This window comes from Pseudophryne corroboree, chromosome 2 (genome assembly GCF_028390025.1).
Source record: "Pseudophryne corroboree isolate aPseCor3 chromosome 2, aPseCor3.hap2, whole genome shotgun sequence".
In the NCBI taxonomy this organism is placed as follows: Eukaryota; Metazoa; Chordata; class Amphibia; order Anura; family Myobatrachidae; genus Pseudophryne; species Pseudophryne corroboree.
Genome location: NC_086445.1, coordinates 952,579,363 through 952,589,588, shown reverse-complemented (window position 1 = coordinate 952,589,588; position 10,226 = coordinate 952,579,363).

Below are 10,226 nucleotides of genomic sequence, written 5' to 3'. Positions count from 1 at the left end.
ATGGGGGCTATGGCTATGTGCTGGGGGAGACTTTGGCTATGTTCAGTCGTGGGGGATGAAGATTACGGCTATGTGCTGGGAGGGGAATGGGGACTACAACTATGTGCTGGCAGGGGTATGGGGACTACGGCTATGTGCTGGGAGGGGGTGGGGACTACGGCTATGAGCTGGGAGGGGGTGGGGACTACGGCTATGTGCTGGGAGGGGGTGGGGACTATGGCCAGGGCTGGTGCTAGGGTGTTCAGCGCCCCCCTGCAAAAGATAAATTTGCGGCCTACCTCCCATACATAATAAAGGGACAGCGTGCATTTCAAAAGGGGTGTGATCTCACAAGGAAGGAGGTTTGGTAACACACTAGTAAATCCAATTTAAATGATGCTACAAAGAGACACAATCTTATTCACATTACATTGTACTTAGTGCCCATGATTCATATTGCACCACATAGTAGTGTACCTTATTCACGTTACCACACACAGTAGTGCCCTACACAATACCCACAGTAGTGTCCCTTATACATATAACACCCACAGTAGTAGAGCCACACATAACGCCCACAGTAGTAGTGCCACACAAGGCCCACAGTAGTAGTGCCACACAAGGCCCACAGCAGTAGTGCCACACAAGGCCCACAGTAGTAGTGCCACACAAGGCCCACAGTAGTAGTGCCACACAAGGCCCACAGCAGTAGTGCCATACAAGGCCCACAGTAGTAGTGCCACACAAGGCCCACAGCGCATCTATTGTGATAATGTAGGAACTGCTGCTGATTATTCAGCAGAGCAATCCTCTATGCAATGAGCTGTGCTGAGGACAAGCTGTGTGGCTATTACTCAGAGGAAGGGGGGGCACCGGGACTTCTGCCCGCACTACCAATGCAGAGGGGTAAGAGGGGGCTTACCGGAACTGTGTGGCTGACTCAGAGGAAGGGGGTTGGCACCTACCTCCGGCCAGCCCACAGATCTCCCATCTGCCCCACCCACTAGTATTTAGTCACCCCCCCAGCACACAGTAGCAAGTGGCACACTCCCATCCCCCAGGTCACAGCCACAATATCACAGGTACTCTGTAGCCTACCCTCCCCCCTTCCTCTCCACATGCAGGCATCGGCAACTACCTTCACCAAGGTCATAGCCACCATCCCAGGCACTCTACAGCCAGCCCCTCACCTCCGCACATGCAGGCATCGGCACACTACCTTCCTCCACCAGCGTCCGCACCAGCAGTCAGCTGGCTAATGACTGAAGCCTCCCTCACTTTTAACGTGATGAAGCTGCCCATCATCTAAACCTGCCTGCTGGCATGAGATAGACACAGAAATCAGTTCGCCTCAGCAAACATCCCCGGACAGCACACTCCTGTCCCCCACGGCCTCCTCCTCAGACAGCACACTTCTCTTCAGCCCTGCACAGAAGTCTGCTCAGTCACCTCTCCCCCAGCACACAGCCCTGGACAGCACGCGTGTGTAGCCCCCTACCCCACCCCCCCCCCAGTCCCGGGAGCCACATTATCCTGCCTCCTCTCCCCATAGCCACCGACATACACATCTACTCTGCAAACCACCCCACCCTCAAAGACAAGCAGCCAGCCATCACTCTTTCCGCCCGCTCCTCCAACGAACTCCCTCCCTCCAGCAGCAAAGCACACAGCCTGCAGCCTCCCTCACCATCTGCAGTCTGGCAGGATGCGCGGGCGCCGGTCTCTGCCCAGAAGGAAAGTGTGTGTGTGTGCCCGCAGTGCACCAAGGCTGATGGTCACCGCGGCACACACCGATCCCTCCACTTGCCGCTACTAGTGTCCTGTATGTGGTGTGGGCAGGTGCAGCAATAGGACGTCCGGGGCGGGAGTCCAATCTGCGCGGCGGCGGATGAGATGTCCTTTGGGGAGGGCAGCACTTCAAACTGCCGCGCCGCTGCCAAAGGGGAGAGAGGAAGAACCTGACACACGAGCTCAACTTCACGCTGCCTGTTCCAGCGGCAACCTGCAGCAACAGCAGCATAGCAGAGCATGGAGAGCGCCTCTTCAGACCGGCGCCTCCCTGCTTTGCAGGATCTGCTGAGCGGGTTCCGCCGGCTCTGACTACGGCTATGTGCTGGGAGGGGTATGGGGACTACGGCTATGTACTGGGAAGGGGTGGGGACTATGGCTATGTGCTGGGAGGGGATGGGGACTATGGCTATGTGCTGGGAGGGGATGGGGACTACGGCTATGTGCTGGGAGGGGTATGGGGACTACGGCTATGTACTGGGAGGGGGTGGGGACTATGGCTATGTGCTGGGAGGGGACTACGGCTATGTGCTGGGAGGGGATGGGGACTACGGCTACGTGCTGGGAGAGAGTGGGGACTACGGCTATATGCAGGGAGGAGGGGCGTGGACTACTTTTATGTGATGGGAGAGGGATAGGGACTATGGCTATGTGCTGGGGAGACTATGGCTATGCCCTGTGAGGGGGATGGAGACTGAGGCTATGTGCTGGGGGGAGACTAAGGTTATGTCCTGGGTGGGGGATGGAGACTATGGCTATCTACCCATTGGCCAGGGTGGCACTCACCAGGTGCACTGGCCGAAGAGGGGGCACTGCCTGGTGGTGCCACTTTTGGTCAGGGGGTGGAATCACTTAGTAGTGGCAGTGCATGGGCTGGTGGTTTTACAGCAGCATTGTACCATGGTAAAGAAACTCAAAATAAACTACTAGAATGCTTTTCTTAATATATCAGTACATCACCACTACTAGATACCTTTTCACTGCCATTAATATTTAATTATACCCCCTGGTCGCGGGGGGCATCGCCGGGTGGTGCCCCCCCCTTGTCCGCACCAGTCACTGCTTATTTCTCCACATTGTGACATGGATTACTGTGTGGGCATGATGTGTAAGGGGCACTAGTGTGTGACATAATGTGTATAAGGGGTTACTACTGTGTAACGTAATTTGAATTGGGAGTAATATTATGTGGTCATGTCCCTTTCCCACAACATTCCCTATTTCGAATATGGGGGGGGGGTCGCCAGTCTTTTACTTTGCCAGGGGCACCAGGAACCCTAGATACACCTCTGCCTCACTGTGCCAAATACACAAATGCCCCCAGAGTGCCATATATACATTGCCTCACAGTGCCAGATACACATTGCCCCACAGTGCCAGGTACACAAATGTCCCCAGATTGCCAGATACACATTGCCTCACAGTGCCAGATACACATTGCCCCACAGTGTCAGATACACAAATGCCCCCAGAGTGCCAGATATACATTGGTTGTGTCTATGTTAACGAGAAGGCAGGAGAGAACTTCCGCCCTTACAGCACCTAAATGTCTTCTTCGTTCTCCGTTCGTTTGGGGGGGAAAAAAAATCTATGCAGCACTGGACCCTCGCGGGCTCGGTGTCTCGCTCCACTCCGCTTCGCTCACCACACCTTACTATTCCAAATAGATTGTGACATGGACCCAGGGGGTTATGGGAAAGGTCCTCTCCACGAAGGTAAACTAAACGCTACCGATATACATTGCCTCACAGTGCCAGATATAGAAATGCCCCCACAGTGCCAGATATGCCCCCAGTGCCAGATACAGAAATGCCCTCAGTGCCAGATACACATGTCCCCCCAGTGCCAGATAAGACCTCAGTGTCAGATATGCCCCAATTGCCAGATACACATGTCCCCGCAGTGACAGATATGCCCCCAGTGCCAGATACACATGTCCCACCAGTGCCAGATATGCCCCCAGTGCCAGATATACATGCCCCTGCAGTGCCAGATATGCTCCCAGTGCCAGATACACATGTCCCCACAGTGCCAGATATGCTCCCAGTGCCTCCCCCCCCTTCCCCTGCTGCTCACCGCTGCTGCTGTCCTGTGTGTGTGTGAGGGGAGGAGAGCGCAGCCTGCGCCTCTTCTTCCCCTCAGTCTCTGGCGTTCAAGTCAGCGGCGATCCGTAAGCCAATCAAAGCTCACGGGCGGCGCTGAATTGAACGAAGACACTGAGGGGCAGGAGAGGCGCAGGCTGCGCTTTCCTACCCTCGCATTAGTGGGGGTCAGCGGTGGTCAGCAGCAGAGGGAGGGACGGAGCGGCGAGAAGCGGCGGCCCGTTGGCGTGAGTACGGCGTACCCACGGCTAAATTCTTAAGGGTACGCCATACCCACCCGTACCCGCATACTTGCACCGCTGCCTGGATGATCAATCATATCATGCAACCCATTAAGAACCTTTGCAATCTGGGGGACCATTATGTAACAGGTAGCATCTATCCTTGTGTATCAATTCCTATTTCCCTATAGATTGTAAGCTTGTGAGCAGGTTCTTCCTACCTCTATGTCTGTCTGTTTTTACCCAGTTTTGTTCTATTACTGTTGTTCTAATTGTAAAGTGTAAAGGAATATGCTGCGCTATATAAGAAACTGCTAATATATAAATAATAATAATAAATAATCACTCACTTTGCAAATAAATCCACATTGCTTCCGCCGTCGCTAATCAATCGCCACATAAGTGCAGTATAACTTTGATGCATGTTCAGTTAAAAATAATGTTTAACTATGAAAACCTCAGTATTGCTTCCACCTCTGAATCAGGCCCTTCTTAACATTGCCATGCAACCAAACATCATCTTATTCTCTGTTTACTATAGGCACACAAGTTTCACATTACATACATATACAGTAGGTTCTTCACTCTGTACACATAATTGGATACATAGATGCGTAGATACAGTACATATCACTACTTACCACTAAATACCACCAATTGTACCATCACACAGCCAGATCCTGTGAAGTACCTGTTGTATAAATGTATCTTTTTTCCAAGCCCAGAGCTGAATTAAGGGTGTCGCATGGGCAGTGCCGTAACTAGGCATTTTAGTGCTGTGTGCAAGAAACAGCATCTGCGCCCTCCTCCCCATATATAAAACAGGGCCGGTGCGCGCCGTAGGCATGTGGCAAAAGTATAGTGGCGTGGCTTCATGGGGAAGGGGCGTGGCCACAGAGATATCTTTTACACCCTCATATGTAAAATAGGGACAGTGAGCGCTGTAGTCAAATTGCACCGCACAGTAGCGCCCGATAGTCACATTACATTGCACAGTAGCATCCATTAGTCACATTACTCCGCACAGTAGTGTCCGTTAGTCACTTTACTACACCGCACAGTGGCACCCAATAGTCACTTTACTACACCGCACAGTGGCACCCAATAGTCACATTACTACACCGCACAGTGGCACCCAATAGTCACATTACTACACCGCACAGTAGCACCCGATAGTCACATTACACCTCACAGTAGCACCCGAAAGTCACATTACACCTCACAGTAGCGCCCGATAGTCACATTACACCTCACAGTAGCGCCTGATAGTCACATTACACCTCACAGTAGCACCCGATAGTCACATTACACCTCACAGTAGCGCCCGATAGTCACATTACACCTCACAGTAGCACCCGATAGTCACATTACACCTCACAGTACCGCCCGATAGTCACATTACACTGCACAGTAGTTTATATATATATATATATATATATATATATATATATATATATATAATTAGAGATGAGCGGGTTCGATTCGTCGAGATCCGAACTCCCCCGAACTTCACCTATTTTACATGGGTCCGAGGCAGCTTCGGATCTTCCCGCCTTGCTTGGTTAACCCGAACGAGGCCGAACGTCATCATCCCGCTGTCGGATTCTTGCGAGATTCGTATTCCATATAAAGAGCCGCGCGTCGCCGCCATTTTTGCTCGTGCATTGGAGATTGAATGGAGAGGACGTGGCTACGTTCTCTGCCTGAAAAGCTCCATATCTGTGCTCAGTGTGCTGCAAATATCTGTGCTCAGTGTGCTGCATTGTGGGGACCACCAGTATATAATTATAGTAGTACAGTACAGTAGGCCATTGCTGTATCTTGCAGCTCCGTGTCAGACTCAGTTCTAGACAGTATCCTGATCATCAGTGCTCAATATCTGCTGCATTGTTGTGTGAGCAGTTTATACTATATATATTATATATAGTAGTACAGTGCAGCATTTTGGTGACCACCAGTATCGTAGTACATTACAGTAGTCCATTGCTGTATTTTGTAGCTCTGTGTCACTTCAAGTATCCATATCTGTGCTGCATTGTTGTGAGCAGTATATATAGTAGTACAATGCAGCATTTTGGTGACCAACAGGATATAGTTGTACAGTACAGTAGGTCATTGCTGTATCTTGCAGCTCTGTGCCACTTCAAGTATCCATATCTGTGCTGCATTGTTGTGAGCAGTATAGTGCAGCATTTTGGTGACCAACAGTATATAGTTGTACAGTACAGTAGTCCATTGCTGCAGGGACGTGCAGTCAGGGGAGGCAGGGGAGGCAGTGCCTCCCCTGTGTAATGATAAAAATAATACAAAGAAGTATATGCTTTAGACTTTGTATTATTTTAAGAATTTTTACATTGTAAATACTGTTTAAAATGTGTGTTGGAGGCACCACTCTCGGTGCCTCCCGCTATTAATGAGAAATGTCCGGAAGCGGGGGGCGGGGCTAAGAAATGGGCAGCAAAAGCCCATTAAAAAAAGCACCTGAAGCAGAACTTACTATAAGTGCCTCTGTGACAGGGGCGTGACAGTTAGCTGTGATTGGGCAGTGGTAGGGGGTAGCACTAAGCTGTTCAGCGTCCAGAGCCAGCCTCCGACCCCCCCCCCCCTCCTTCCTTCCACCCGGCACCTGTACACTTCTTCTCCCCTCACACACCCGCCTCTGGCACTTGCCAGGAGGATGACGGATGCTGCCAGATGCTCGCGGCTGTCTCAGCTCCCCCGCCGCGCTCGTCCCGCTCGGCTATCCTGAGGAGAGGAGCCCTGAGTGGAGCTGACACTGAGCTGGAGAGTAGCCGGCTACACTCTTGACTGTGCTGAAGGGGCCATGCACTGCTGCTGGAGCTCCGGCCGAGGTCAGGAGATCACTACCCAGGTGCGGGCTGCACAGGAAAGGGGGGATATGGGGTGTGCATGTGGGGGGACAGTGAGAGTAGCTTGTGTGGTGGGGGTAGTGGATTATTGGGTGTATGTGAGGGAACAAGGGGACTAGCTTATGTGTTGGGGTAGAGGGTTGTATGTGGGAAGGCTAGGGTTTGTGAGGTGGTGATAGAGTTTATGGGTTTTATGTGAGGAGAATGGATTAGGGTTTGTGAGTGATAGAGGGATATTTATTGTATGTGGGGGGACAGGGGGAGTAGGGTATGTTGTTGGGTAGAGGGGTATGCAGTAGGGATGTGCACTTGAAATTTTTCGGGTTTTGTGTTTTGGTTTTGGGTTCGGTTCCGCGGCCATGTTTTGGGTTCGACCGCGTTTTGGCAAAACCTCACCGAATTTTTTTTTGTCGGATTCGGGTGTGTTTTGGATTCGGGTGTTTTTTTCAAAAAACCCTAAAAAACAGCTTAAATCATAGAATTTGGGGGTCATTTTGATCCCAAAGTATTATTAACCTCAAAAACCATAATTTCCACTCATTTTCAGTCTATTCTGAATACCTCACACCTCACAATATTATTTTTAGTCCTAAAATTTGCACCGAGGTCGCTGGATGACTAAGCTAAGCGACCCTAGTGGCCGACACAAACTCCTGGCCCATCTAGGAGTGGCACTGCAGTGTCACGCAGGATGGCCCTTCCAAAAAACACTCCCCAAACAGCACATGACGCAAAGAAAAAAAGAGGCGCAATGAGGTAGCTGTGTGAGTAAGCTAAGCGACCCTAGTGGCCGACACAAACACCTGGCCCATCTAGGAGTGGCACTGCAGTGTCACGCAGAATGGCCCTTCCAAAAAACACTCCCCAAACAGCACATGACGCAAAGAAGAAAAAAAGAGGCGCAATGAGGTAGCTGTGTGAGTAAGCTAAGCGATCCTAGTGGCCGACACAAACACCTGGCCCATCTAGGAGTGGCACTGCAGTGTCACGCAGGATGGCCCTTCCAAAAAACACTCCCCAAACAGCACATGACGCAAAGAAGAAAAAAAGAGGCGCAATGAGGTAGCTGTGTGAGTAAGCTAAGCGACCCTAGTGGCCGACACAAACACCTGGCCCATCTAGGAGTGGCACTGCAGTGTCACGCAGGATGGCCCTTCCAAAAAACACTCCCCAAACAGCACATGACGCAAAGAAGAAAAAAAGAGGCGCAATGAGGTAGCTGTGTGAGTAAGATAAGCGACCCTAGTGGCCGACACAAACACCTGGCCCATCTAGGAGTGGCACTGCAGTGTCACGCAGGATGGCCCTTCCAAAAAACACTCCCCAAACAGCACATGACGCAAAGAAAAATGAAAGAAAAAAGAGGTGCAAGATGGAATTGTCCTTGGGCCCTCCCACCCACCCTTATGTTGTATAAACAGGACATGCACACTTTAACCAACCCATCATTTCAGTGACAGGGTCTGCCACACGACTGTGACTGAAATGACGGGTTGGTTTGGACCCCCACCGAAAAAGAAGCAATTAATCTCTCCTTGCACAAACTGGCTCTACAGAGGCAAGATGTCCACCTCATCATCATCCTCTGATATATCACCGTGTACATCCCGCTCCTCACAGATTATCAATTCGTCCCCACTGGAATCCACCATCTCAGCTCCCTGTGTACTTTGTGGAGGCAATTGCTGCTGGTCAATGTCTCCACGGAGGAATTGATTATAATTCATTTTAATGAACATCATCTTCTCCACATTTTCTGGAAGTAACCTCGTACGCAGATTGCTGACAAGGTGAGCGGCGGCACTTAACACTCTTTCGGAGTACACACTTGTGGGAGGGCAACTTAGGTAGAATAAAGCCAGTTTGTGCAAGGGCCTCCAAATTGCCTCTTTTTCCTGCCAGTATAAGTACGGACTGTCTGACGTGCCTACTTGGATGCGGTCACTCATATAGTCCTCCACCATTCTTTCAATGGTGAGAGAATCATATGCAGTGACAGTAGACGACATGTCCGTAATCGTTGTCAGGTCCTTCAGTCCGGACCAGATGTCAGCATCAGCAGTCGCTCCAGACTGCCCAGCATCACCGCCAGCGGGTGGGCTCGGAATTCTGAGCCTTTTCCTCGCACCCCCAGTTGCGGGAGAATGTGAAGGAGGAGATGTTGACAGGTCGCGTTCCGCTTGACTTGACAATTTTGTCACCAGCAGGTCTTTGAACCCCAGCAGACTTGTGTCTGCCGGAAAGAGAGATCCAAGGTAGGTTTTAAATCTAGGATCGAGCACGGTGGCCAAAATGTAGTGCTCTGATTTCAACAGATTGACCACCCGTGAATCCTTGTTAAGCGAATTAAGGGCTCCATCCACAAGTCCCACATGCCTAGCGGAATCGCTCCCTTTTAGCTCCTCCTTCAATGCCTCCAGCTTCTTCTGCAAAAGCCTGATGAGGGGAATGACCTGACTCAGGCTGGCAGTGTCTGAACTGACTTCACGTGTGGCAAGTTCAAAAGGTTGCAGAACCTTGCACAACGTTGAAATCATTCTCCACTGCGCTTGAGACAGGTACATTCCACCTCCTATATCGTGCTCAATTGTATAGGCTTGAATGGCCTTTTGCTGCTCCTCCAACCTCTGAAGCATATAGAGGGTTGAATTCCACCTCGTTACCACTTCTTGCTTCAGATGATGGCAGGGCAGGTTCAGGCGTTTTTGGTGGTGCTCCAGTCTTCTGTACGTGGTGCCTGTACGCCGAAAGTGTCCCGCAATTCTTCTGGCCACCGACAGCATCTCTTGCACGCCCCTGTCGTTTTTTTAAAAATTCTGCACCACCAAATTCAAGGTATGTGCAAAACATGGGACGTGCTGGAATTTGCCCATATTTAATGCACACACAATATTGCTGGCGTTGTCCGATGCCACAAATCCACAGGAGAGTCCAATTGGGGTAAGCCATTCTGCGATGATCTTCCTCAGTTGCCGTAAGAGGTTTTCAGCTGTGTGCGTATTCTGGAAACCGGTGATACAAAGCGTAGCCTGCCTAGGAAAGAGTTGGCGTTTGCGAGATGATGCTACTGGTGCCGCCGCTGCTGTTCTTGCGGCGGGAGTCCATACATCTACCCAGTGGGCTGTCACAGTCATATAGTCCTGACCCTGCCCTGCTCCACTTGTCCACATGTCCGTGGTTAAGTGGACATTGGGTACAACTGCATTTTTTAGGACACTGGTGAGTCTTTTTCTGACGTCCGTGTACATCCTCGGTATCGCCTGCCT